The following is a 26,928-nucleotide window of genomic DNA, read 5'->3' on the forward strand; positions in this document are numbered from 1 at the left end:
ATATATAAAACTAAATAGGACTTTATAGTCTTTATTTCGTTTATTATTCAAAAGTTTATGATTTATGAGAAGATTAAAATGACTGAAGCAATGGTGTGAATAATGAATCTAATTAATATTCATTAATTACATGTTACTTTACATTGATTACTCATCATACATTTACTTCACTTGAGAAATTGTTGATTTTCCATACTTGAACAGTTTTAATCTAGTTAATAGGAAAAATATTAGATATTAAATTATCTTAATTTATTATTTTAAACAGTTTCGTTGTTATTTTGAACAATAATTTGTAACTGTTATAAATATGCAAAATAAAATATATAAACAAATTATATTATAAATTATTCTTGTAAACAATATTAACCTATTATATTGATTTTAGAACTGTTTTAATTTTATATATTTATATTTTTATGAAAATTCTGAATCCTGATATGAATCGCTTTGTCCATTGTGATCAGGATCAAATCACCGGACATACCGATGTTCGTTGAATTTTATTTCATAGTAGACCCACGCAATAAATTTAGACCTTCACACACTAGCTGGAGTAGGTTGGTGATTTGTAGGAGAGGGCGATGATACCATAAGGACGTTAAAACAAATTAGAAAAATATTTATTTCACTAATTATTCCCAAAACAGTTGTGCACTTAAATATGAATGTAATAAAAATAAATTACTTGAGTGGATAAGATGAAAGTATAACACATAAACTAAAAAGTAAGAATGCACAAGAAAAAAAATGAACTGATGAAAAACAAAGTATTTGTACTCGTTTAAGTTAGTTATTAAGACTGCAGTAAATAGGAACTGAGATCATGAAATAAACTTAATTTCTACCCTTAACTGAAATATACAGCAAATAAATTATTTTTGGTAATCGTTTAGATCCTGGAAGGGTTCGAATGACAGTTATTCATTTTTAAAGTAATCAAAAAAATAAAGAAATGGATGTTTATCTTTCTATGGGTACCATCAAACTATCTACTTATGTACTTTATATAAAGCAGGAAGAAAAAGTTGGCCAATGGGTTTGTCATGAAAAAGCATCCTTCCCAGGCCGAATTCGAACTCACACCATTTTTGATTCGAGAACACTGAGATATTATTCAGCTATCATGAGAATTTAAAGATTCGTTTTTAATTGTACTTCGTATTTATCAATCGAGTGAAAAAGTAATGAAAGTCGGAAAGTTCTCGATGTAAGTTGAAAAATTTACGAACTGTAGAACATGCTGAAATCAACATGGTTCGTCATCTTTAACATTTATTTCTCAGAGAAGATTCAAGTAACTATCTAGAGTAGACTGTGTAAATAATATAAGTTAGAATTTAAAAAATTTGTCCAGCATTTAAAGCACCATCTTTCTAAGAATAATGTTACCGTGATCTATTTCGGCCATTTCTTGACTGATAGGAGCATATTTTTATATTTGATGAGGGTAAGTATCTATTGTCTTATCTAAGGCTACTTCTAGCGCACTGCTTAGATAATAAGAAGGTTTTTCCATCACACTTGTAAATTTTATGATAGCTTAAAGTATTTTATTGAAATTTCTTCCTCTTAATACGAAAATATATTTACATACCCTCTTTTTCCCAGTTACCATTTAACGATTCATCGAAATACACTCATGACCATCCGTAACCATCCTGTGGTTGCAAAATTCTACGAAGGCTCTCGCCAAGTTCCACGACCTCCGGACTCATTCTTGGGAACGGGCCGAACAATTATCCTCGACTGATGTCTTAATTAGCAATGCCGGGCGAGGTACAATAGAACGCCGCCGGGGACCCGGTACTAGATCTTGTGCCGCGGGCCGCGCTAGCCGAGTACCTGCCTCTAGGATGTGTTAATTGGCCGTGTATTTGCTTTGTTAATTGCCGCTATTAACGCTTATCCTATCGTCATCAGTGTATCTTACTAATGGTCGGGCCTTAACGGTACTCATTATGTCTGGAATTTTAGTAAAAATATCCCAATTAAATCATCTTGCTAATTTCGTATTAAAAATGTAAAATCAAAATATTCCCAATTACAGGATAGCGTCATTAATTTTAATTTCATCATTAAATAGATTTTAAACCTTTGTCGGAAATCTCATACGAAAATATTAATTATAAACTACTTTAGAGTACATTCAACTAGCTTTAATTAGAATGCTAATAGACATCTGTGCAAAAATATCTCAGTAAGTACTCTGACATATTTTTCCCGGAAGGAATTCTCTAGCTATTAATTTTTCGTTATTTTCTCGGGAACTTTTGATAATAAGAAGCTCTATTAAAGCTCATATTTTAGAAAATTTACTCTGATTGTATCAATGAAATTTTAATGTTCTATCGTGTTTTTTTTTCTACTGATTTTGTATTTTTAAAGATATGGAGCTCCGAAAGAAAAATTAATTTGCTTTAATTTTTTGAAATAACCACTATTTTTTATTCATCTTAATATGTTTGGCAGAATCATCAATTTTGACCCGTAACTATATGTAATTTTCATTAATGTAATCAAAAATTGCCATTTCTTACTCAAATATTTTTCAGTTGATTTGATTTGAAATAAATTATTGAAAATGTTTATTAGAAAATATCCAATGATTTTTCAAAATCATCTTCACATTGTTACACTGACTGGCAGTGACTCATGTACACAGTCATTTTTAACCATAGGTTCTCATTTACGCCATAGGATAATAAGGTAGTTATGTATGAGTATATGTTTTATTATATAAGTGAATTTATTTTTTATGGAAGCTTTTACTGTTGCCATCAGTTCTCTGTACTATCTAATATTACACATAAACTACATGAACACATATATTCTCCCTATGACTAAATTACAAACACACACGGACCCCACATACAAAGGAGACGATATCACTCTTTCACTGTTCAGTGATCAACGAATGAACTTATCAGGACCCAGTCGGTTCGCGGAGGTTCGCTATTGAATAAATCACAGAGAGCGGGGACCTGTTATCGTGTCGAAGTGAGATAAAAAATACAAAAAAAAAAATACAACGCCACTAAATCTGTTACACGTGTGCGTTCGCGAAAAGATAATTTTTGGTAAGTCACTCGAGCGGACTCGCCGATAAAATCCGATTTGAAAAACGAATTTGAATTAGACGTCGGCAGTTTTTTACTCGCCCCTCGTTTATAACGCTGACGATGTAATATCCATAAGCTTGATAAGAATTTTATTTTATGCTGTTGCGAAGTGCATAATTCTGATTATTTAGGCAAAACAATAATGGTGAAATAACAAAAAAAAAAAAAAATGAGAAGAGTAAAAAACTGAATGATCAATACTTGAAAAACTGAAGGAAAAAAAATTTTAATTCAACTGCCACCAGTCTCATGCGTGAATGCAATGGATAACATGATAATATAAAGCATTAATCCAGGACAAAAAAATTAAAGATGTTCTTTAAGGTAATCTTAAACAATTATGACAAAATAACAATGTGACAGCATTAGAAAAAAAGTCAGTGTTTGTTAATAATGTTGTGGTATAATCGCATATATTTTTAACAGGTATGCCTTTTTTAACAGGATTAAAAATATAAAACATTTCTAGATATTTATTAAAGTAAAAAGATACAATACATGTATAAATTGCATCTTTGAATATAATTTTTATGATCTTGGATATGTTTAAAATTATATACGTTCATAGTATGCTGAACCTATACCTATGGTAGATGTCTAAATAATAAAATAACTGAATATAATTACAATAGTTAATAACGTCTCTGTACTTGATAGGAGAGCTTACAAGTGAATATTATTTTATTGGTGTTAATTAATGTTATAAGCAGTTACATGACTTCAATGTAAGTTGTTATTGTAAAAATCATATATAGTCGTTTAAAGTTCATAGTGCTCCCCATAATAAATATTGAAGTTACGATTTAATATTAATTAAATATGTATTTACTACATTAATTGCTAATGTTTATTATTAGAATTCATTTTTGTCAAGAAGTGTAATTAATATTTAATGTGTGAATCAAATGCAAATAATTTCAAAATAAATATTGAACAAGTACAAATACATGTTAAATTTGTAGAATCAGCAAGTTGTTTCTTTTTTTCACTGTCTATATATTAATATATATCCTACAATAAATATTTATTTTATTGATGGTTTGGATTAACTTACTAATGTTTTAAATTATTTTTGTTAAATATAGAATATAAGAAAAACGAATAGATAGATAGCCATCAACTATAAATAATGTCTTTCTCAGTATAATTTTATTATTTCATAGTATTAAATAAAAATAGATAGATTGTTTAAATTTGAGGTATAAGTGTAAAAATAATTATCGTAAATAAGGTTTGATAATAATCGTTCAAAATAGTTTTTAACAAAAAATAAATTATTATAAAATAAGGATGTTTTATATATTTGATTTCATACTTTGAAAATCTATATTGTCTACAAAGTATAAGTATAAATAACTAAAACATATATTTTCCTAGAAATATAGTTTCTGTAATATTTTTTAATTTATTGTTATTGAGATCCATACCTCTCCATAATGGTGGTTCAGTAGATCACTGCGATCGGTTATTCGCGTATGAATATCACTACTATTTATTCAAAAATACACTAATAATATACTAACTGAAAACAACTGTTGGAAAAGGATTTCTGAGACAAAAGCAATCCTGCGCCCTACTTGGCATGTGTACTTCAATTAGTCTCCTAAACTAAAGAGACGTTATTATTAACCCAACACTCCATACAGTCCTAACAAGCTACAGCTGCTCCCATCAACATAAGAACAAATACATGGTTATATCTAAATATATCTATAGGAAAAACTAATGTGAAATTCTAGACACAAGGGCAAGATACATACTTATATAATTTGTCTAAAATAATTTTACATACGTCTACAATGCGGTATGTGTTCTCCATACAACAGAAACTTACCTGTAAAAGAAAAAAATGTAATTAGAAAAATGATCGTGGTAACATATATTACGTACATATATTTTTAAATACTTTATTTACAATACAAAATATATATAATAATGATCATAATGTCGAATATGATTTGTAAATTGACTATTTACAAGTTATCATTAAATATAATAACAGCTGCTGGCTCCTTAATAAAGATGAAGATCTAATGTGATGATAGCCTCATGAGGTCATTAAATGATAGGCAATTATTTCGATTCGGTCTATAGCTCGCTTTATAACACAACGGGTAAGATAATCCGTAAATATAATAAGAGCTCTCCTTGGTGTAATTTAATAAATGTTTAGTTCTTGTGTTCACCCGTCTATGGCTACAAAACTACGTGAACCATTATACTACAAATAGTTTTTGTTTTTTCTTCTTATTTCACTTTCAGTTTTGACTTATGGCTTCGAGCTTGGAACGAAGCCCTGCCCGCTTGAGGGTGGGGGAAACTTTTTCGTCTCGAATAATTAGATCTGTCTTTTTGAAAAGTTGCCAGAATAAAATTGAATTGTCTCAGAGGCCATTCTCCGAGATCCCGAAGCGGCGGGGGAAGCGGAAGATAACGAAGAAAAGTTCACGAGGAAGTTCGTCGCACTCTTTGGAAGGATTAAATTTTCTTCAGAAGTTTTAAAATTTAGTTTTTGTCCTATCATCGGCTTCTTTACTTTGACGTTAATGGTTTATTGCTCTATGAATTCTGAATCTAAGTAGGTATCGTGGAATGAGGGGATTTCAGAAATGACAAATACTATTTTTTTAGGAGAGAAAACACTTTATTAGAAAAACTGTGTGCTGCTCAAGTTCATTAGGACGCCTTATATACAACATACTTATAATTAGTGAATTACTATTAATTATAAACCTATTAATAAAAATAGTCACATCATATTTTTTTTTTTAAATGTCACATTATAAACATTTTTACATCGGGTACAAGAATTATACTTGATTTATTTCCCCTCCTTTTTATTATTTATTATTTCTTACCTTAGGAATTTTTTCCCAGCTTTTTATCGTTCTTTAACTATGTTTAATTTTTCATTAAACATCTTTCATTTCCTTTCCATCACTCATACAATTAAATTTAAGTATTTAAATAATATATATAGCCATATTAAATATAGTAAAAAAAGGAATTATAAATATACATTATACCCCAATACGGACGTCCCAATTTACCATATATTAATATAAAAAAACATGCATATAAAAATGACAATAGAATAAGTAAAAATATTAACTTGAAAGTTAAATGTGATAGATAAATATATTACGTTAAAAAAAAATGAATAGTTTAATAAAAGAAATTCTGAATTAGTTTATATTGCCATGTTTAGGTAAGGCCTACTACCTTTAAAATACATATATTTTATTTATCTAAATAATTCACCAGATATTGCTCTCATATTTGTTGAGCAACGTCTATTAGTTATAAAAAATGCTATTAAGTGTATAATACTTTTTATTTATTGATAAATATTGCAGTCCACCACAACCTTGGGCAATGAGTATTAGTGATAAATGAATACATTCATACCAAAATTAAAAAAATAAATAAATAAAATCTCGATTATTTACTATTTTTTTTTTATTCTTAAGGTAGTAATGAAGATATTACACTATTATAGTAATATGTAATATTACACTTTTTTATTTATTTTTTAAACCACGTTACTAAAACGGTCAGTCGTCATTCTCAGAATGTCTGAAAATAAATAAAATTCAAAACAAATAAATACTTTAATATTTTTGTTGAAAACCAAGAGTTATGTTACTAATTCAGAACTCACTAAACCTTTTACCTCAATATACCTCTGCAATATGAAATTCCAGAAACCGTTTAGTAATGGCTGAAAATATATGAGAATCCTTTTATTTATTTTTTTATGTAGATTAAAATAATTAGAGATATTAAAATAACACATAATCCTTGGCCTATACACAGAACGCTGTTGAGTTAGAACTCCAACATTGGTCAGGAGCCGTGACTAAGGTAGAAGAAGGCCGATACTAAATCACCTAGAGGCAGTACCATTAGTGAATGCTAATATATATAATGAATACATAATCAACTCACCAAGGGGCCCTAGCACAAAGAGATACAGAACCACGGCACTACAGGTAGATAGAGACAACTCAACCCGCCCTGACTTTGACTAATGACGGATTTCTAACGAATCCAGCTGCCGGCGCTGCATCTTTATGAGTCCTAGGACCAACGTACCGTATCCTCGAGCATTCACGAATTTATGGGACTGTAATATATCAGTAGGAGTATATGTATTAGATAAGTTATCGTCGTTGAATAGCCGATTTTTGGCATATATTTTCACAATTTAAATTCATCGTTACAATTCTTAAGTGAAAATTTTGCAGTTGTAATTATTTTCTAATATATTCCCGTTCGTTTTTCATTGAACATTAAATATATTTGTTTAACAATTATTATGTAGAAGAGCTCTCTAGAAAAAAAAAAAAGTTTAGAACATAAATAAATGAACAAATAATTAATTAAAATTCTTAAGCACTCAGTTAAGATGAATGGATGTTATCTTTCGATATTTAAATTTTTTTTTTTATAATAAATAATTTATTAAGTATTCTAGTCTATCTCCATTTCTTATATTGTCGAAAGTTCATATTACGATCAGAAATTGACAATAAAAAACGTAATCCTCAGAAAATCGATTGTAAACGTACTGAATATTAAATAATCAAACACTTGGTAAATTGACGAGAAAAAAATTATACATTGTAGAAACCAATGATTCAATTATATTCGATTTAAAATTATAATGTATCTCCATCATCAAAGTCGTAATGGATTATTTATCATACAATTTAAAATTACCTCACATGAGTATATTAGTGTCATTAATATTAGTTGTAGTAACTATTATCATTTGTATGGAAATATAGTACATGTGTTAACAATCAACACAAGAAGTTACTTTTTAATTGAACTTATATAATAAGGGTTAATTCAAACCGCGCTGTCAATATTATTTCATTAATAAATAGTTTCTATCTGGTAGCTCATTTCTATCTGAGAGTATCTCTGAATATCTTGTTATCTTGAATCTTAGATACAACCACCAGTTCTCGGGGTGAAAGGAAAAAAAAAAACTACCTCGAAAAGAATGAAAAAGGAAAGTTAAGGTTAGACTTGGGTAGCCTCTGACATTTAGCCACAAAAGAACTACGTCAGCTGTACTGATTCAGGGAAACTAAAAGATAAAAAAAAATGGTGGATGTGAACTTTAGGGGGTGCATTGTGAGCCCTAACAAAAAGATAGAGCCATATTGTTGTAGGTCTCCATGGCAGCTACCAGTAGGCAGTCGAGGTATTCACGAAAAATCGGTTCTCAAAACAAAAATTTCCACTAGAATCTCATGGAATTCGCTACAAATAATCGGAGATTTGTTAATTTAATATAAATAAAAAAAATAAAAAAGAAATTCTTTTACTTTAAAATTTATTTAAAATTTTTTTTTTCTAGATTCACATAAATTTCAATTAATTAAAAAAACAATTTATTACCAGGTTTCGATTATGTTTTATAACGTTCGTAAAATATGTTTAAACAAATATTGAAATGACTGACTATTGTAATGTCACATGTAGGTTCTTTTTTGGGTTAGTTCAATATTGATAATTATTCATTTTAGTCACTTTTATAGAATCACACAAATTTTCTATTATCATTCAGAATGCATTTTATCAATTAATATACCAAAAGATATTCACTGAATTATATGATATCAATACTCATTCATGGGCAAAAAGCTAGCTCAGAGACGATTTTAGACAAAAATAAAACCTGTAAAAAGCTTTTGTTTTGGGGGGGGGGGATGGAGGGAGTCCTTAATGTACAAAAATTCCGTTTTAAAAAAGTAATTGGGAAACTAAAAAACCTAGATTTCGAACAAATTGTTCGAGCATCGTGTACTTATCCATAAGCATTTGTTTTGTTTTTTTGTTTTTTTCAAGTATAGTACATTAAGGTAAGATGTCCTTGAATTAGGGGTCGAGTATAACCGAAGATAAAATGACATTATTGTACGTATAAACTACTTTCTTGGTCCAGAGATCCTTACCTTCAAGCTTTAAAACAATGTTATAGAATTCCCCCGAAAAATTGAAATAAATACAGGGAGTTTAAAGGTTTTAGGATCTCCAAAAAAAAAAAAAAAATTAAATGATCATATATTTCCCTTACTCTTCTCAACTCAATTTCAATAATTAAAATTGATAGGTATATACAATTTATTTAACTTGTTATTAGATTACATTAGAAAGAAATGAATTGATCACCAAAAAGTAGACGAGAGTGTAAATAAAATAAAAAATAAGTAATGCCAATTATTATGCTCTGAAAAATAATAAATAAAATTTTAAAAAATATATATTGTTATTCTTTTGCAACTTTTCTATTTGGGACGGTTAATTATTCTTTTATAGGTGGTAATGCTTATTCATTTTATTGTTACTTAAATTTAGTTTCCTTTGTCTTGTATATAAATTATTCCTTTTTTTATTATTATTATTATTTGAGTAGGTTTATTTTATTATATTTTAGATATAGATTTATATTTTTATATATGCAAATTATGATATTACTTACTTTTAATTAAATATTTCTTTGTCATTATTATTTTAAATTTAATTATTTTTTCTACTTTTTCTTTTCTTTTATCCTTATTTTTCTTTATATATTTTATGAATGAACATTTGAGCAATAATACTTGCTGTCCTTAATTTGTTGCCGATTGTTTTAATTCTCTTCAATTAAGCAAAAAAAAAAAGATTCTACAGACTAAAATACTAGATATATAACTCTAAATTTCAATCAAATGGTCTAGTAATTAATAAATATAAGGAGTTACATATCCTCATTTAGAAAATTTTTATTGGCATAAAATAAACTAATTTCTTTATTAAATAAAACCACAAATTGTATCCAATACTGTCTCAACACTTTATTTCTTATTAGTCCAACGTTTCGGCTATTCCAGCCATCTTCAAGGACATCTTTAATACAAATCTTCTCCTCACATTAATTTATAATTTTAATTGCAGGCTATTCTGCCTAGGTCATTTTCTTATTTTAATTTCAAACCTCTTTATTTAAATTTTAAAACTATTAACTTTTCTTTTTCTTTATAAAATTATCCACAATATATAATACACCACCATATAACAAACTATTTATAACTATTAAATAGGCTGGAATAGCCGAAACGTTGGACTAATAAGAAATAAAGTGTTGAGACAGTATTGGATACAATTTGTGGTTTTATTTAATAAATAATTACCTTGTCTCAAAAAATTTTGAAATAATATTATTTAAACTAATTTCTTTCACCACGCCGTTCCTATCTATAACCAGCATTATTTATTTATTTTTTTTTTAAATCATGTAACCCCGTATACGATAAACTTGCTAAGAACGACCCTTCACAAAACCTGGCTCACTCCATTTTTCCGTAATTACGACCTAAAGAGGGGGTGGTGTTGAGTTTTAACGGAATGGAAAATCCATTTAGTTTTTCCCTGGAAATGAGATTGGGTTGTGCTGCGGAAACTGGTTTTGATATACGGTCTAAGTTGGCTAGCGTCTGTTCCCTGAGGCTGCACGCTAACTCGCCGGGGATTTATGGTAATGCAATGTGTTGGTCCCTATTAGGAGGTGTGAAAGAGCTTGTTATACTAACGACTCCTCTATTTTTGTCTTGTTAGTTATAATTTGTTTTTAATATAGATTTTAAACAGTGTAAACATTATTTGTATATGATTCGTCATTTTCATCGAAATTTCAAGTTCAAATGTGAGAAGTGTGGGAGTTTTAAATTAAAACAGTGGTTATTTTTGTTTATTTTGAAACTATTGCGGACAGTCCGCTGGTCCACACTGGAAGCTATTTCTGTGATTCAATTTTTTTTTTAAATTCAACGTATTATGTTTTTTAAATTGCTTTTCCGATAGTACCCTCGCTAAATAATATGGCTCATTAGTTCAGATAATATAATTTAATTTATTAAAGTGTCAATGGATGATAATTTTACAAAGTGATTAATTAAGTAAATTTATTAATGAAATGAAAGAATGGTAAAACGAATCCGCCTTTTCCTCTATTTAACTCTTTTGATACGTTTCTCGGAAACTATGAGTCCCATCCACACACTTAAATGATTTCATCTAAAATCGTAACGTAAGATATTTTGGGATTTATTGTAATTATCAGAAAAAAAATGATTGGCTGATGATTTAAAAATACAAAGTTCAAACTCTGTTATTGATTGTAATTAAAACTGTTCCGCTATAACACACGAAGGGTCAGGGATGGAGCAATTTGTAAAGAACTGTCAATAGGCCAACGGTTGAGCAAGGAGGTGATTTGGCCAGAATCGCACTGGACCTGATATCACTAACCTGAGATCACTAATAATTTTTTATTTGATTATAAAGTGAATAATTACTAATTTTGTTGCTATATAATTTCTTCAATAATATGAACAAAACAAAATTATGATTTCGTAAATCGAACTATTATAAAAAAAAAAACTTGGTTCCGATGTATTTTTTTGTTTGTCACCAAAAACGTATCATAATAGAATAATGTCTACGAAAAAAGTAAGATGTATTTCAGTATCAGTAAAACTTATATACATTTTTCAATATTCTTTCGTTTAAAAGATCTCGAAATAAATTTGTAGAAATAAAACTATGTGATTAATGATAAAACGTATTGGGTTGGAACATATCATCACTTAGGCAATAATATTTAAATAATCTGTAATATCAAAAAAATCAGTAATATAAAAAATCTTTAAAAAATCGAAATGACTAGTCAAGGGACATATCTAAAGAATTCTAGAAGCTAAAAAATTTACATAGGTACAAATCCTACAAAACTGTGAGTCGAAATGTCTCTGGAATGATTTTTTTTTTCAAACACTATGATAATCGTATTTTAGGGAGTGATTACACATCTAAAGGGACGAAATAAAGTGTCATTTGCAACGGTATGAGGAAAATTAAATAAAAACAAAGGTGGCGGGTATTATTTTTATTCAAGATAAATTTTGTTATGTTTATTCCTACGCCTAATAATAATTAGTATCCCTTTTTCAAAGAAGCGATTATATTTCGAATCAATAAATTTTATCTCGTTTACATTTTATAATATGTGATTAGAGGCATGTCAAATGAATATGGCAATATATTTTTGAATGGCAAATTTAAACAAAATTACACAGTTTGCCTACTTGGATACTCCATCCAGTTTATTTTCGTACACCATTGTATTAATGAAATCACATTATTTTTACAATTAACAACGTTCGTTCTTTACCAAAATAATTGTATACAATATGTATTAAATACTTAACGTACAAATTGATTCGAATTCATAAAATCCTTTATCCCTTGTTTCCATGGACGACTCGATCTAATTCAGGACAATATCTAAGAAGGGGAGACACTATTACAGCTTCCTGCAGTGTCCTGCCAACTCCGCGGTGCACAACCAAATGGCCCACCGCCTCGCGAAATTAACCTCGAATTCTTCTTTCTGGCACCCGTGTCCTTATTAATATCAGTGATTTATACTCGAGCCTCGGGGTACTAACGATCGCCCTCTGTGTTCATAGGATGTTCATAATAATAGGGGAGACATAATAATAGCTGTAGCTAGAGATTACTCATTTGTATGATCAATTATACGTCTCGGGCAGAAGTGGGCTATGACAATTAGCGAGAACTGTTGCGGTCTTTTGCCTGCGTTGTGTAATGGTTTCTATTACCATTTAATCAAATGAAAACAAATGATTCGAACTGTTTAATTAATGGTCGGCTAATGTGTATAATTGCATACAAACCATTGATGTACACGGCTATATGCATAGCGGCATTTCAAGAAACTTTTGTGGTAGAAAAGTATCTTCAAAATATTTTTAAATTTTAAGGTCATATGAATCCTCAACTCATTGTTAAATACAGTAATAATATATAGTAAGCTGATACATTTTAAAATCAATTTTCATAATGAGGTGTAGATAGTTGACCGTTGATTACTGATTGGAGAAGATGGTCGGGGTTTGCGGTCAGCAAAGAAAAACATAAATAAACAAAAAATTATTTATTTATGCCTACGTTTCGACGTATTAGGGAGTCTAGCGGGGATTCTTGGCTAAAACTGAAAACTGATTGGACTAAAAATTTAGTTTTAGCCAAGATTCCCCGCTAGACTTTATATCCCCATGATTTTATATCTATGCCTTGAAAAAAAAATTCACCCTCATTTTTATTGAATTCAGCTCAATAGTTTTTGAGAAAATCGTGAAAAAAAATTCATGATGCACATTCGGAAAAAAATTTCAATATTGCTGAGATTTGGAACATTTTCCCCTAACAGATTTTAAGGTATGAAAAAAAAAAATTCTTTACTATTATTTATAAAAAATCGAGTTATATGAATATGAACTATCTTTTTTATAATAATTTTTGGTTCCATGTACCTTAAATTTTTTTTTTCCAATAAAATAAATGAATTATTTTTTCTAAATATTTAAAGATTTAATAAAAAAGTCTTCTCCGTTAAGATTCAAAGCCTACTTTTAATTAGATTAGTCACAAATAATATGTTTCAGAGCATGACAACTCCTGCTTCCGGGAAGGCATCTGTGAAAACTATAGCTTTTTATTTTTCACAATTATCCAGAGAAGGTATTATAGAACAGATATTCTAATGACTGTTTTGACAAGAGTTTCGAAATTCTTAGTTTTAATGTTTTCAATCCATCATCTAATCCTGTAGGTTATTTCCTCGTGACATCATTACTCCATATTTTCAATTCTAATCAAAACAATATGTGAATTAATTCGGTTTGGTGTTAAAAACCAGCTCAAGAAATATTTAAGTTACTTTAAATAATGTTGCTATTAACAAGTATTCTTTACTTTTATAGTCCTGATCCAGTGTTTTTATTACATCTATATAAACAATACCCTCGTAATGTAAGCTCTCCTTTGTCTGAATCTGATTGGTTTTCCATTCACTATCGTTACTGCATTAGAGATTGGAAATAGTATTGCACTGTATTGTCTGCTTCATACTGTATTATCCCGCTATCCCTAACCACATACTTTAAATAATTTTATATAAATATCCAAAATGTTGGAAACAATTCCTAGTGATTTCATTTAATATATGACCAAGTTAAATAAGAATTTATTTATAAAACAATTATTTCTAACAGCAAAATATATCAGTTTTAGGAAAATACAACCAATACTTCAGGAAATACAAAGGTATGGAAACTAGTAGCTACAGGGACGTTTCTCTACCTGGACATAGAAATACATCATCAGTGAGACAGGGGCTAGAAGCCATTAGTGAGGGATCTAATCAAGACATCTCCACGCAGGGCAGGTAAAACACAGGTAACCTTCAATCTTTCTTTTTGTTACACCATCAACTATTCTCAGATTTCTATATTAGTGTTCTTTACCTAATAACGCTCTGTATATTTATTTTTAATAACCATTTGGTTTTACGATATTGGATACATGAGGATGGAGAATACATAACGTATTCTATGATATGATGGAACAAAATTGAAAAACTTTTTTTTTTAAATATTATCACTTATATAAATTCTGGACTATGAATGTTCGTATAAATAAAAATTCGTTATGAATATTGAAATTAAGAAAATGATTAAGAAAAGACTGATAGTTAAATATCAACAAAAATATATTTAATCTTCCTGGATAAATCACAATTTAGAGCTGAATATGTAGTATGCTGTTTTGATTTTGATTTTTTTTATTTCTTTAGAAATGATAAACTTTAATTCCACTTTATTTTATGAACGCACAAGTCCCTCACTTACTTCATAAGATAATATAACAAAAAGGTTTAAAAATAATGACATCTTTTTTAAACAAACTCTTCAAAATAACGAAAACGTATTTTTCTGAAATTTTAAAGAATTATATAATAATTTTTAGTTGAAATGAAGGTTCTATCCCATATCTCCTTGGGAGATAGGGAGAGATAACAACAAAATGCGTCTTGTTGGAAGCAGTATTTATTCCAAAACTAGCTTCCTGTAAAATTTAAATAACGATAGGGTTCTCGTTTTCGTTGGAATTGTTTTTAAGGAAAAGAAACCAGTCGAATGAATTTTTTTTAATTTACTTTTTCGAGGAATGGCAACTGAAAAGAGAATATGTATAATAGTAACAATATTTTTTTCTCGGTGAAAGTAGTTGAATAACCACCTAAAGAAAATATATTTTAATTTATCTGCATTTTAATAATACATGTGTACACTTGGATATATTTACGTTGAAAGTTGAGTTGGTATTAAAATAAATTTCATCAAGTATGGAATTATAGGTGATGTAACAAAAATGTTTATAGAAATACAATTATTTAATAGTAAAAAGAATGTATTTTTGTCATTTCATTACACGTTTTTTCACTTACCACCTAATTTATACATCATTATTTGTTTTTATTTCATTTTTAATTTATTGTTTTTTTTTTTGTTTTTTTTTTTTTTAGATTTTCTCTCAATGAGTTATTTTAATAGCACAGTTGGATTTTTTTTCATAATATTTAAAACTCTAAATTTTAATTTTGTTATTCCTGAGATATAATTATTTCTAGATTTTTTTAATATGTTAGTAGATTTTATTTAGAATCCACATAAAAGGTTAGTTAGAATTAAGTAAATCAAAAAATATAAGATGATTATTATAAAATGACTTCAAAATGTAAGATTTAAATTTAAAAAAAGAAAAAAATGTGTATTAGTAGGTTATGGAAAGCGATGGTTAGTTAAGTCTTTTTATTCAGCTGTACTCAAAATATATATTGCCCCTTTATAGAATAATATTGATTCGGTTCATTAGTTTCCCATCACATTGTAGAAAAATGTCAAAACAGTAAAAATGTAAGTATGATATAAAAACCTGAAACTGGGATTCCTGTAATGCGATATCGACCCTTAGACAACAAGCACGCTACTGACTCCGTCCCAACATAACTCCCCTAAAAAGTTTCATCCCTTGACGATTATTGGATATTGAGTGTACACAAATTGGACTGCCATTGTGATCAGATGCGTCCGTGGCGCCCTAGGGAGGGTACGGACAAAGCATTCGCGTGCTGCGAAAAGGGCAAAAAGGGAGAATAAGGATAAATAAAAGAAAAAGCTGACAGTCCTTGTTGCGGATTTACTGCTGCCAATAAATCAGGATTCGATGAAGGAAGAAGGGATGGTACGGAGGGTGATAACTAGAAAGGACCACGCCCTAGGATCAGAGCCACGATCTATCGGGGTGTCTGTCTATCCGTTCGCGATGTCATTGAAATGTACCGTAGGGTGCGATATTGGGGCAGCCTTTTTCAAAAGGTATTCAAATTTGAAATATATCGACATATATTATGATCTAATATAGTATAATATGGAAATGAATAACATATTTTATACCGAATGATTCTTCATCAATCAATAATAATTCATTGTGATCCTATTTATCATATAGCGAAACTATCTAGTTTATTTTCTTATGATTTGATAATGCATATTTATTGCATGTTCACAAGTCATAAATTCTGAGAACCTAACATGAAACATTTATAACCACATATCAATAAATTTTCAATTGACTATTGAACTGACTGAATCCAATAGTCATTCATAGTGAAAGATGTTATCTAAAAACCTGACCAACAAAATTATTCAATGATCATAGGATAACCTTCTATTATAATTTAAACTACTTTGAACTTCCATAACTATATATAAGTCAAAATAAAATAAAATTCATTACCTAGAATAAATAAAATACAGAAAATAAGCACAAAAAATAAAATTTATAAAGGTTCTTTATATATTTAGTAGTGACTGTATATTTTGCACTAATTCAGAGAAAAATAAATATATACATATAAAATATTGATATAAGAAAACAATTTATTATAATTTAAGGTCTAATGATTTTCTAAATATATAGGCATTAAAATACAAACAATGAATAAAATCATTGAATACAATTATTTATTTTAATATTAAAAGGAAGATGGTCCGGGTTCAGTCTTTTACCGGTCAATCAGCGATCTTCCATTTATTTTACTAGCAATATTTATTTATTTGTATTTGTTCAAAATATTACTTATTTTATTTTATCCTTAGTTCGATTATATAAATTTTATATATCTTTCTGTTTATATACATACAGAGATTTTATTTATTTTTATATAATTTGTTTTTCATTTTGCTTCTTTTTTTATTTATTGTGTTTAATTTTGGTATGAATGTTATAATTTATCACTAGTATTTATTGCTCAAGGCTGTGGTAGATTGTAATATTTATCTATAAATAATAAAAAAAAATGTATTTATTGATATTTACAACGGCATTAAAAATATATATACGATGAGCAAATGTATTATATTACAATAGTAATGTGGAGAGCCTACCGATAGTATATAATTAAATTTGTATTATTATTGTTTTTACTTTGATTTAAATTTTTTTTTTTTATTTTTAAGTATTTATTTTATTTTCTTGATTAGAACTGCTATCTCATTTTTAAAATGGTAAATAGTAATTCAATAATTTCCCAAGCAGCTTAATTTTTTATAACTTAAATATGCAATGTAAATATCAGTAATTATTATTATTCGTAACTAAGAAAAATATTTCTAAATACAAACATAGTTTAGTGGTTAGAAGGTAACAATATTATTAATTAATGATAACTTAGTCAAATAACGAAACAAATAAAAAAATATAATGTAGCGATATATTAACGTACCCATATAGGAATATTACTTTAATATTAAAGAATCATTACAAATTATTTTGACGGTCAAATATTCAAATAAAATATCGAAATGTTAATTTTCTGTTCATCCTTATTGTTATGTACCAATTCATGAATAGCAAAGTTTTTTTTACAAAATATTTATATTTATAACTTTAATAAATTATAATAGCACAAACAATGCTTTAAATAAGCTTAGCATGACACGAACTCGTTCCCGATTACGGTAAATGTTAACATTAACACAAGATAACATCAGCAATAAAAAAAGAAAATTACAATAAAAAAAATTATAGCTCAGAAGAGGTGGTAATTGAGATTCCTGGCGTGGACTGAAAAAAAGAGGCTATGTAAATAAGTTGTCCCTAGGTGTGTCAGTGGAGCGATCTTGGCCGGATAACTTACAGATACCGGTTATGGATTGAGTCATCACTGTCCCTATACCCCTCGTGTATTTGTGCATATTTTATCAATTCATATATGCATTATTTATTCCTATCTGTATTTGATATAGTATACTAATATCGCATGAACTATTAATTATTTAAATATGTCAGAAGTAATAGAATAAGTATACATTAGTAAATATGACGTATTTTAAGGCTAGAAAAAGTGTAAAAATAATAAAATAGAATAATAAAAGAACACAATTGTTTTAATATAACTCAAAACCAGCAATAATTCATTTATAAATCATAATTCTAATACTGTTTCAGAAACTTTACTAATTTTGTTATGCATTTTTATTACTGGAAAACTCAATTAATGCTGAAATTTGTATCTAAGAATTGTACATTGAGCGCTCTGTATCAAAATTAATTTTGTCCATTTCAAACTAAATCCTTTTTTTAATTCTGCCAAAAATTGAATACAAAAAATTACAAATCCATAATGATCCAAGAAATTACAAATCTAGATTTCAAGGCAAAAATTCAGAATTCAGTATCAAAATTAATTTAATTAGAAATAGGAAAAATGCCTTTTGATATGGAACTTCTTAAATAAAGTCAAATTTTAAGACGTAGGGAAATAAATAATAATAACCTGTTACTAAAAAAAATCTATGATAGTTTTAATTAAAAATGTAGTCTGCCGGACTATTTTACAACCATAGTTGAATATAACATGTTTGATATTAAAGATTAACATAAATATCAAACTTTTGGATTCGTTAATTATTATTATCGCAATATAAAACTTGGTATTTCATAAATAAAATATTCATATCAGCATATGATTCAGTGTAAAGTGTCGTTGAAAAATAATAATAAAAATACTTAATTAAAATAAATTATATACATTGTTTTGCTACAAAAGATAAATATCGAAATTAGTAGATTTCATCAAGTTAAATACTCATATACAAACTACTTAGTAGGAACTTTCGTTGCTAATGAAAAATTAACTAATTTCAATTTTGACATAAGTATAAAATGAATATTACTAAAATATAAAATACCTTCAGTTAACTAAATTAATAATATATTATGATGTTTTAATTCTGCTTTGTAATAGTACTTATTTGTAAAGCAATTATTTTATGTTAGTAGAATATTATAAATGTTTTAAGCGAATGTAATTATTTATTGGATTCTAATTTAATAGTGCTGTACCATATTATCAACGTTCATACAATTAATTATTTATTAAGAAAAAAAAATAATGTATTCAACTATGGAACATAAAGTAGGAAATGTTCTCGTCTTTGCTTGCTTAATTAATCGAGAAGCTAATGAAATTATAAACTGAACATTGGCACAATTTTAATAATTAAAGCAATGTTGACTATCCAATTAACATAACAGGTCAATTAATTAACTCACGTCAATTAATTAAGACACGTCAATTAAGTTCTTGAATATTCATGCATCTAACAGGTTATCCCTTACTGACTCTATTGACATTGAATATGGTGTTCTTCGTGCTACTCACTTACACTGTCTTGACATATCAGCATGTCATGAGACATACCTGCTCGGACACATCCTGATACGCGTTATCACTGGCACAATAACACTAACACTTACACTCCGTGGATACACAACGTGGCTACCGTTTGCTCAGTCTGCGAGACCAGACTAGTGGAGGCCGAGGCTAGAGGCAGTTTTTTGGTCACTCCCCACCACCCATCGCCATTTTAGAGCGGGCGTCTCTACTGGCTAAGGTTGCAGGTGATGATGGCAAAGTGATGGATCAATCTCCATCCACAAAAAGTAGAAAGGTGTAAATTATCTTGTATCTCTTAGGAAAAAATCATTAAAAAAAAAATTGTCTCGTTATGATACCTAAGATATCAAGAGCAATAAATAAGATCTCAATGTTGGATAATATATGTAGAGAAATTTTCGTTAATTAAAATTAAACTTTACCTAATTTAAAAATATTATTAATAATATCATATATCATTAGTGTAATTTAAATAGGACTACTCCAAACATTCAAAAGAGAATATTTTTATGAAACATTCTTGCCTCGTGGATGAAATATCTACAATATACGAGTTTTTGAACTTCCAAAATTACTGATTGAGTTTCATATTGTAAATATAATTAGAATCAATCTCTATTTCAGTTACAATCAGTAAAAAAAAACATGAAAACTAACAGTTAACCACCAAACCTTTATATATTTTTTTTCTGACCATTCTATATTTATTTACAAAAGAATAACTACAAATGTATGTATATGCAAAATATATTGATATACAATGTATACAAATATACAACAAACCTCGATGACCAACACTGTCACGTAATAGTTAAAAGCTATTATGCTTAAGATGGAAATAAAACCAAATTTGATAAAGAACAAAGCTCAGTCTAATATTTTATTATGGTTAGTAAAAAGCATAGTTTATTAATGTTAGCAAAAACCATATTTTATTATTGTTAGTAAAACCAAAAATTAAATAAAAAGCAGAAAGCATAATATAAAATTTATTTGTTAGGAATTAAATATCCACTGTACAAACCCATCAGTATACAAAATATGCCAAAGTAAGCAAAACAAATAATGAGTTCATATTACATTACATCATAATTATTAAGTAATTTTTTTTCAAAAATGAATAACCCGAATTATAATAATTATAATTAAGTTGTACATTTATTAAATTAAATTAGTGCAAGCGATCATATAAACTTTTTAGTTCGTTTTAATCATGTTATTTCGCAATCAACATACTCATTTGTACCTCTTTTCCACTTTTCATCAAATCAGAGTCGTAATAATTTTAGCATAAATACTGTATTATATTCTTTAAATATTATTTAATACATTAATATATGTATAAATGATATATTCCATTGTCATAACCTTTGTCAAAATATCTCTTATTTATCGGTTCTTATTATATGGAACAATATTGGGGAGTTTAAATTTTATAATTTTCTCGACAATTATAAAAATGTTAGCATGCTATTAGAGGATAGAGAAATGCGCTATTAATACTCACAATGTATCAGAGCTTCACTATCGCCCACCAATACCCGAATCGACTGCTAAACAATGAGTCATATCGATTCTACTGATTCCTATTTCCGAGAAAGCAAAATACAAAGACTTCCTTCCAGAAAATCTATCATTATCTATTATTTTAACAAATCAGAAGTTCTCACCTTTCTTTTTCTCACTTTTATTTCGGTTTTAGTTACATACACATAGTAAATATTTTATACGCAGTAAAGGTAAACATAATACTAAAAAAAAAATAAACACTACTGAAATATTAGATTTATTTGGATGTAGACTGCGTAATTCTTTTAATTTTAATAAATCCAATTTTTTTTTGTTATAATAAATCTTTGTTATTCTTCTCCAATGTTAAATTAATATTTAAAATTAAAATTTATAGCAAATTGGTACTCAGATTAATTATTTCTTAATTTTCAAAAATCACATTTGAAGTTTCGGGAAATAATCCCCATCTCCAGAACATATTATTATTTCGAAAGATTTAAAAAAGCTAAATAGAAAAACATATCACCATCATTCTGTTGAACATAATGATGGTTATAATATTGTGTTTTAGTTTTTACTCACTAATCTCTAAATAATTGATATTGTGAAAAAGATTAAAAGATTTACTACCTTCTACTACAATAATAAGTTCTGAAAATAATAAAAACATTCAATAAATTGTTTTTTTTTTTGTTTTTTTTATTTTTTACTTAAAAGAATATTTTAAACACTCCTTTTTACATAACTCCATTTAAAATTTATAAATCTTATTTTATGGTCGTTTTCAGAAACACAAATTCAGTTTTCCAGTTTAAAATAGAAATAAAAATCATTAAATTTATTTTTTCTTGGATTAATATGTTCGGAAAATAGAAGCAGAAAGTTAGAAATTTAACCATTTAATTAAGTTATTAATTCTCCTATCAATAATAAATTATCAACTTTGATTATGTTTTGATTAAACTATTTGAATTGAAGATATTATAAAGTTCATTTTTCTTCAATATTCTGTGGTGTCTTGAATATTAATTGATGGCTAAGATCTTTTTATTTCACGTTAAATTTGTAAAAAAGATTTGTTCATAAAACTGAATTAAGATTAACACAAATGATTAATTAATTGAATTTAATCGTTCAGAACCCAGAATCTACCCACGTAAAGGGGGAACGCAATATAAATGATTGATTGACAAGAACCAATTGTGCTGACCTTGAGACTATCTTCTTGGTTTGAACCTAACATTTTAAGGGGAATGAACTCCAAGTATGCAGTTAGACCCATCAACTTTAACCAAATTAAACATCCTTTTCAAGGTATAATTAATTTAATTATATTGGAACAAAATAATTGAAGGAAAACTCACATCACACTATAGAAATATTTAATATTAATGCTGTATCCTTGATATAGAAACTATCCTTCAATTTTTAATGAGCATCATAATTAATTTTCTTGATGTAGATTTCTTTTAGGGTAGTTCTGCTTCCATTTTAGAAACAAGAAAATATTAAAAAAAATTCTATAAATTTAAAAAAATGACAAGTGTGGATAGATTAGTATAATTAAGACTCATAATCAATCCCTTCTTAATCATCAGGTTTCATTGAAATAGTTGAATATTTTAGAATGATTGATTTTCAAATTGTGAAAATAACAAAAACGTTATTCAACAAAGAAAAATAATAATGATCAAAAACTATTAAAATAAAATATTTCGATTGAACATTTTAGACCAGACAATACACCCTTGATTTTATTAACTCAATCAGCTAATGAAATAAATCACCAGAAAAAATATATATTGACTCCAATAAAATATATTAAAACATCAGTCAGGAAATACGATTTTTGGAAAACAAAAAGGTCCATAATAAAATTGATTTCCTTAATTAAATGTTTTTTTATATACGGAAATCCCAGAGAACGTTTCGCTAATCTAAGACAGAAAAGAAAATATGATAACAGGACAAAGATAGTACATCTCACAACAATAGTCCCAACCAAATTAATGAAATTCATAGTACATACATAAAAGGACAACGTTGCAATGGAGAAAGAGGATGGTGTCATTCCTAACCCGAAAATTTTCTCAATTTGAGAAACTTCAAAACGCGGGTATTGTACTCGAATACATAGAAATATGTGTAATTTAAAAATATTTAGAAATAAGGTAAATTTCAGGGAATACTTTCCAGAGCTTCAGGCAGAAATTAAAAAAACAATTGTAGGAAAATTGGTCAAAATTGTAGGAAAACTTTAGGTTGTGTCTCATTCCTCTCTATAAGATATAACAACGCCCCTAGCAACATTTATGGTGGCGTTATTTAAGTAACATTTTACTAAATATACTTTTTGAACAGTAAAATGTTATTTTATTAGTATTCATGTAGTTAAATGTTATTTAAAATGGTGATTTCTTTTCTTTTTATTCAATTGCACTATGCGTAGCTTAGTGTATTTCCACAGGCACTCACACAGACCAATATATGTTATATACAATATGCAATATTATCAAAATGTCTAAAAATATAAATTATTTTATATACCCAAACATATATATATATTCATATATTATTTAATTAAATGGTTTTGTTTAATGAAGTTACAATCATGCTCGTCACGGTCTTCTGGAACTCTAAATGTTGAGAAAAAAAAATAAAAATAAATATATATAATATTATTATTAATTGGTCGCGAGTTATCACTTTTTGGTTCAAACTAAGACATTATCACTCAAACTTGTGGGGTTTCCGTCGTTTTATCTCTTTGCTATTGCACTTAGTCAATAAATCGATACAATAATTAGAAAATAAATTAAGAAAAAAATATATAAAGCTCTAAGCTATGCTAACAGTAGTGGTATTTAACTCACCGTTACGAAGTCTGTACCCCTTCGGAGGATGATCCATGTGAATCGAACGATTTATACATAACTGAATAACCCTCGAGAAGGGAGAAGGGATTGGGATAACAAGAAATACATGATCTGTAGGGACCACCCCCTTCTCAACATCCCCATCAAGGGTGCGCAAGGAGCACAAACGCCTTTTAACCTCATCGGATACGAACCGATTCATCCCTAAAGGGGTTGATCCGGATGGTTGCACAAGGAGACATAGTTTTTTTTTTCAATAGCCACAAATAGGTCTTGTTAGGACTAGAAAGGCTTAACAAAACAGTTGATGTTGGTGCTTGTTCAAATGGAAGTTGGTGATTTATTGCTGATGAAATATGGGCCCGAAAAGTCACCGAAAACTAAAAATATCTATATTAATTAAATTAGAAAGAATAAATAATTTTGTAATGTTAGAATATATCATTTTAGATCATGTGACTAAAGAGGTATTTATGATTTTAATATGTATGATTTTAATTACTTAAAAAATAGTTTAAAAATATTTGTATACAAACAAAGCATGAGAATTAAAAAAAAGGGGGGGGGATACAGTAAGTATGGCTCGTCAGAAAGAGACCAGAATACATATACATACAGAATGAATCAATCAATGGTAAAGTTTACCACCAGATTTAAAGGTTAACTTTTTTGATGCAACGGATAATTATTGATTTCATCCGAGATTTAAGAAATCGTGGCTTAAACCATAATGGTGCAAACAGGCCAAGCCGGTCAAGAGTGACCGTGATTATAAATTTAAGTTTTATTATGTTCAACATGTAAAATACAACCTATGTAGCCCATTATTTTACTTAAGCTAAATTTATCACCCACTATACAACTATATATTATAGACTAATCAAATAATAATTAAAATAAGGGTCTTTTTTGTTTGACGTATCACATTATATTTACCTAAATAATCTTGTTCAGTATGCTTAAACCAGAAATATTTCTTCTTAGCAAAAATTACATTTATTTTGAGTTTCGATAGTAAATTAACTAATCACTATATTAATTATTAATTCTGTTCTTGCCTTGAAAAAATTTGTAAAATTATTTTTAAAACCTATAAAATAATTTAAAGGTCCTTAACTAAGAACTCTTTTTTTTTTTTTATTTATTTTTTTTTTTCTTGACTTTATTAAATATGTACTTTTCTTGCACTTTTTTTTAACTTTGAACTGTGAAAGTTAGTTTTTTTATTAAAAAATAACTTTGAATATTGTAATATCAACATTATATTCCCCCGAAATACCATTATATTGGATATTACAGCTAATATAATATGGATAAAATTGTGATCAATAATATTACTTCTCGTTTTCATCGTGCATCGAAGCATATCCTAGAGCCCCGGGTACCTGGACCCGTGACACAAAGAGACCGGCCATCGCAGAGCAGCTGGGCACTTTCTCACCAACCCCCGCGTAGCCATGGCAACCCACCCCCAACCACCCCTTCTGTTTCCTATATCCCTTGCCTTTCCCGGCATCATTATCTTATTTTAATTTATGACCGTAAGACACTCGTTTAACTTGAAATATTAATCGTAGAGTATAATCGCATGTGCTTATTAATGGATTAAATTGTGTAATCATCATAAGACAATATTAGATATCGCAAAACGTGTAAGAGTATGTTAATGTCGAATGAATATGTATCATGATCGTTTGTTAGTTTTTAAGACGTAAAAATTATTATTTCTAATTTTTTTTCTTCTTCGTTGAAACATGTTAGGATTTGCATATGCATGAAGCGGAAACATAATTCATCTTTATGGTAATAGTGAACAAGTTAACTAATAATAAAAAAAATATACTTCCTATGAAGTCGATCCTCTAAACTAAGATTTAAATCTTAAAATAAAATTACAAACATGATTTTTTTGTGAGGAAGGAGGATGGGGTGAAAAATTTATTACTTGACCCATTATATAAGAACATTAATAAATGGAAAACTACTAGTTTTTATTCAAGATAATTTTTATTTATTTATAATAATTCCTTAAAATGAAATATCTGGTTTGTCCTTTCACACAACGTTTCTCACCGGTTTAAATGCTCAGTCTAATATTAAAAATATTTGCTCTCACTTCCCTAATATTAATCCAAATGAGATCCTTTATGGATAATTTTCGATTTATTTCAAAAACTTACAAAAGAGTGAATGTGCTTACATGGGAGCTTCATCAAATACCCTTAAAAAGATAGATAGTTCTACATGCTGTGTTTTTCCTAATAATGGTTCGATTTCAATGTTTTTATTTTTGTTATTTTTGGGAGTGGGTTTATTTATTTTTTCTTGGATAACTAAAAAGGTTCATTATTAATAAATAATAATACAATAATAAATAAAAAAAACATGCACTTAATTTATATTAAATGAACAGCCACTAGAGTTTGGAAACCCTATTAGAACTAATTTCCGATAACAATTGAAAACATTGTCATTTATATATTATAATTATGGTTTAGACACTAAAATAATTCTGTGTAACTTGTGAGCGAGAAATTAACAGCTTCTAGAATAGTATTCCATAAGTGTGAGTACTAAGTGAGATATCACTGTGAAGTAAAAAAAAACTGAATAACAGCAATAAAATAACGTAATGATGACCTCCATAACAACCGGAGCATTCTACATGTTTCTGAGCTTTAATTGAACAGATAAAAATAGGTTGTTTTTTTTGTTTTGTTTTTTGGATTAGTACTTTCATGCTATATTTTTCAAC

At 28.0% G+C, this 26,928-nt stretch overlaps 1 protein-coding gene across 9 annotated transcripts in view; it reads right to left on the reverse strand.

Annotated features, from left to right (window-relative positions):
* Positions 1-26,928, reverse strand: part of LOC106679912 (homeotic protein antennapedia) — a 419,490-nt gene that overhangs the window by 53,501 nt on the left and 339,061 nt on the right. Inside the window, exons 1-2 of one of the 9 annotated variants that reach the window (XM_067047196.1) lie at positions 19,775-19,958; positions 4,915-4,956 (exon numbers count right to left, since the gene is read on the reverse strand). The exons of 6 other annotated variants lie outside the window; for them this stretch is intronic. The gene's annotated coding sequence lies outside the window, so the exon portion shown is untranslated. Of the gene's footprint in view, positions 1-4,914; positions 4,957-19,770; positions 19,959-26,928 lie in introns of those variants that run through there. 2 more of the 9 variants (XM_067047199.1, XM_067047197.1) reach the window with 2 other exon arrangements.

The sequence above is a fragment of the Halyomorpha halys genome, unplaced genomic scaffold (genome assembly GCF_000696795.3).
Source record: "Halyomorpha halys isolate HHAL.00 unplaced genomic scaffold, Hhal_1.1 Scaffold15.1, whole genome shotgun sequence".
Lineage (NCBI taxonomy): Eukaryota > Metazoa > Arthropoda > Insecta > Hemiptera > Pentatomidae > Halyomorpha > Halyomorpha halys.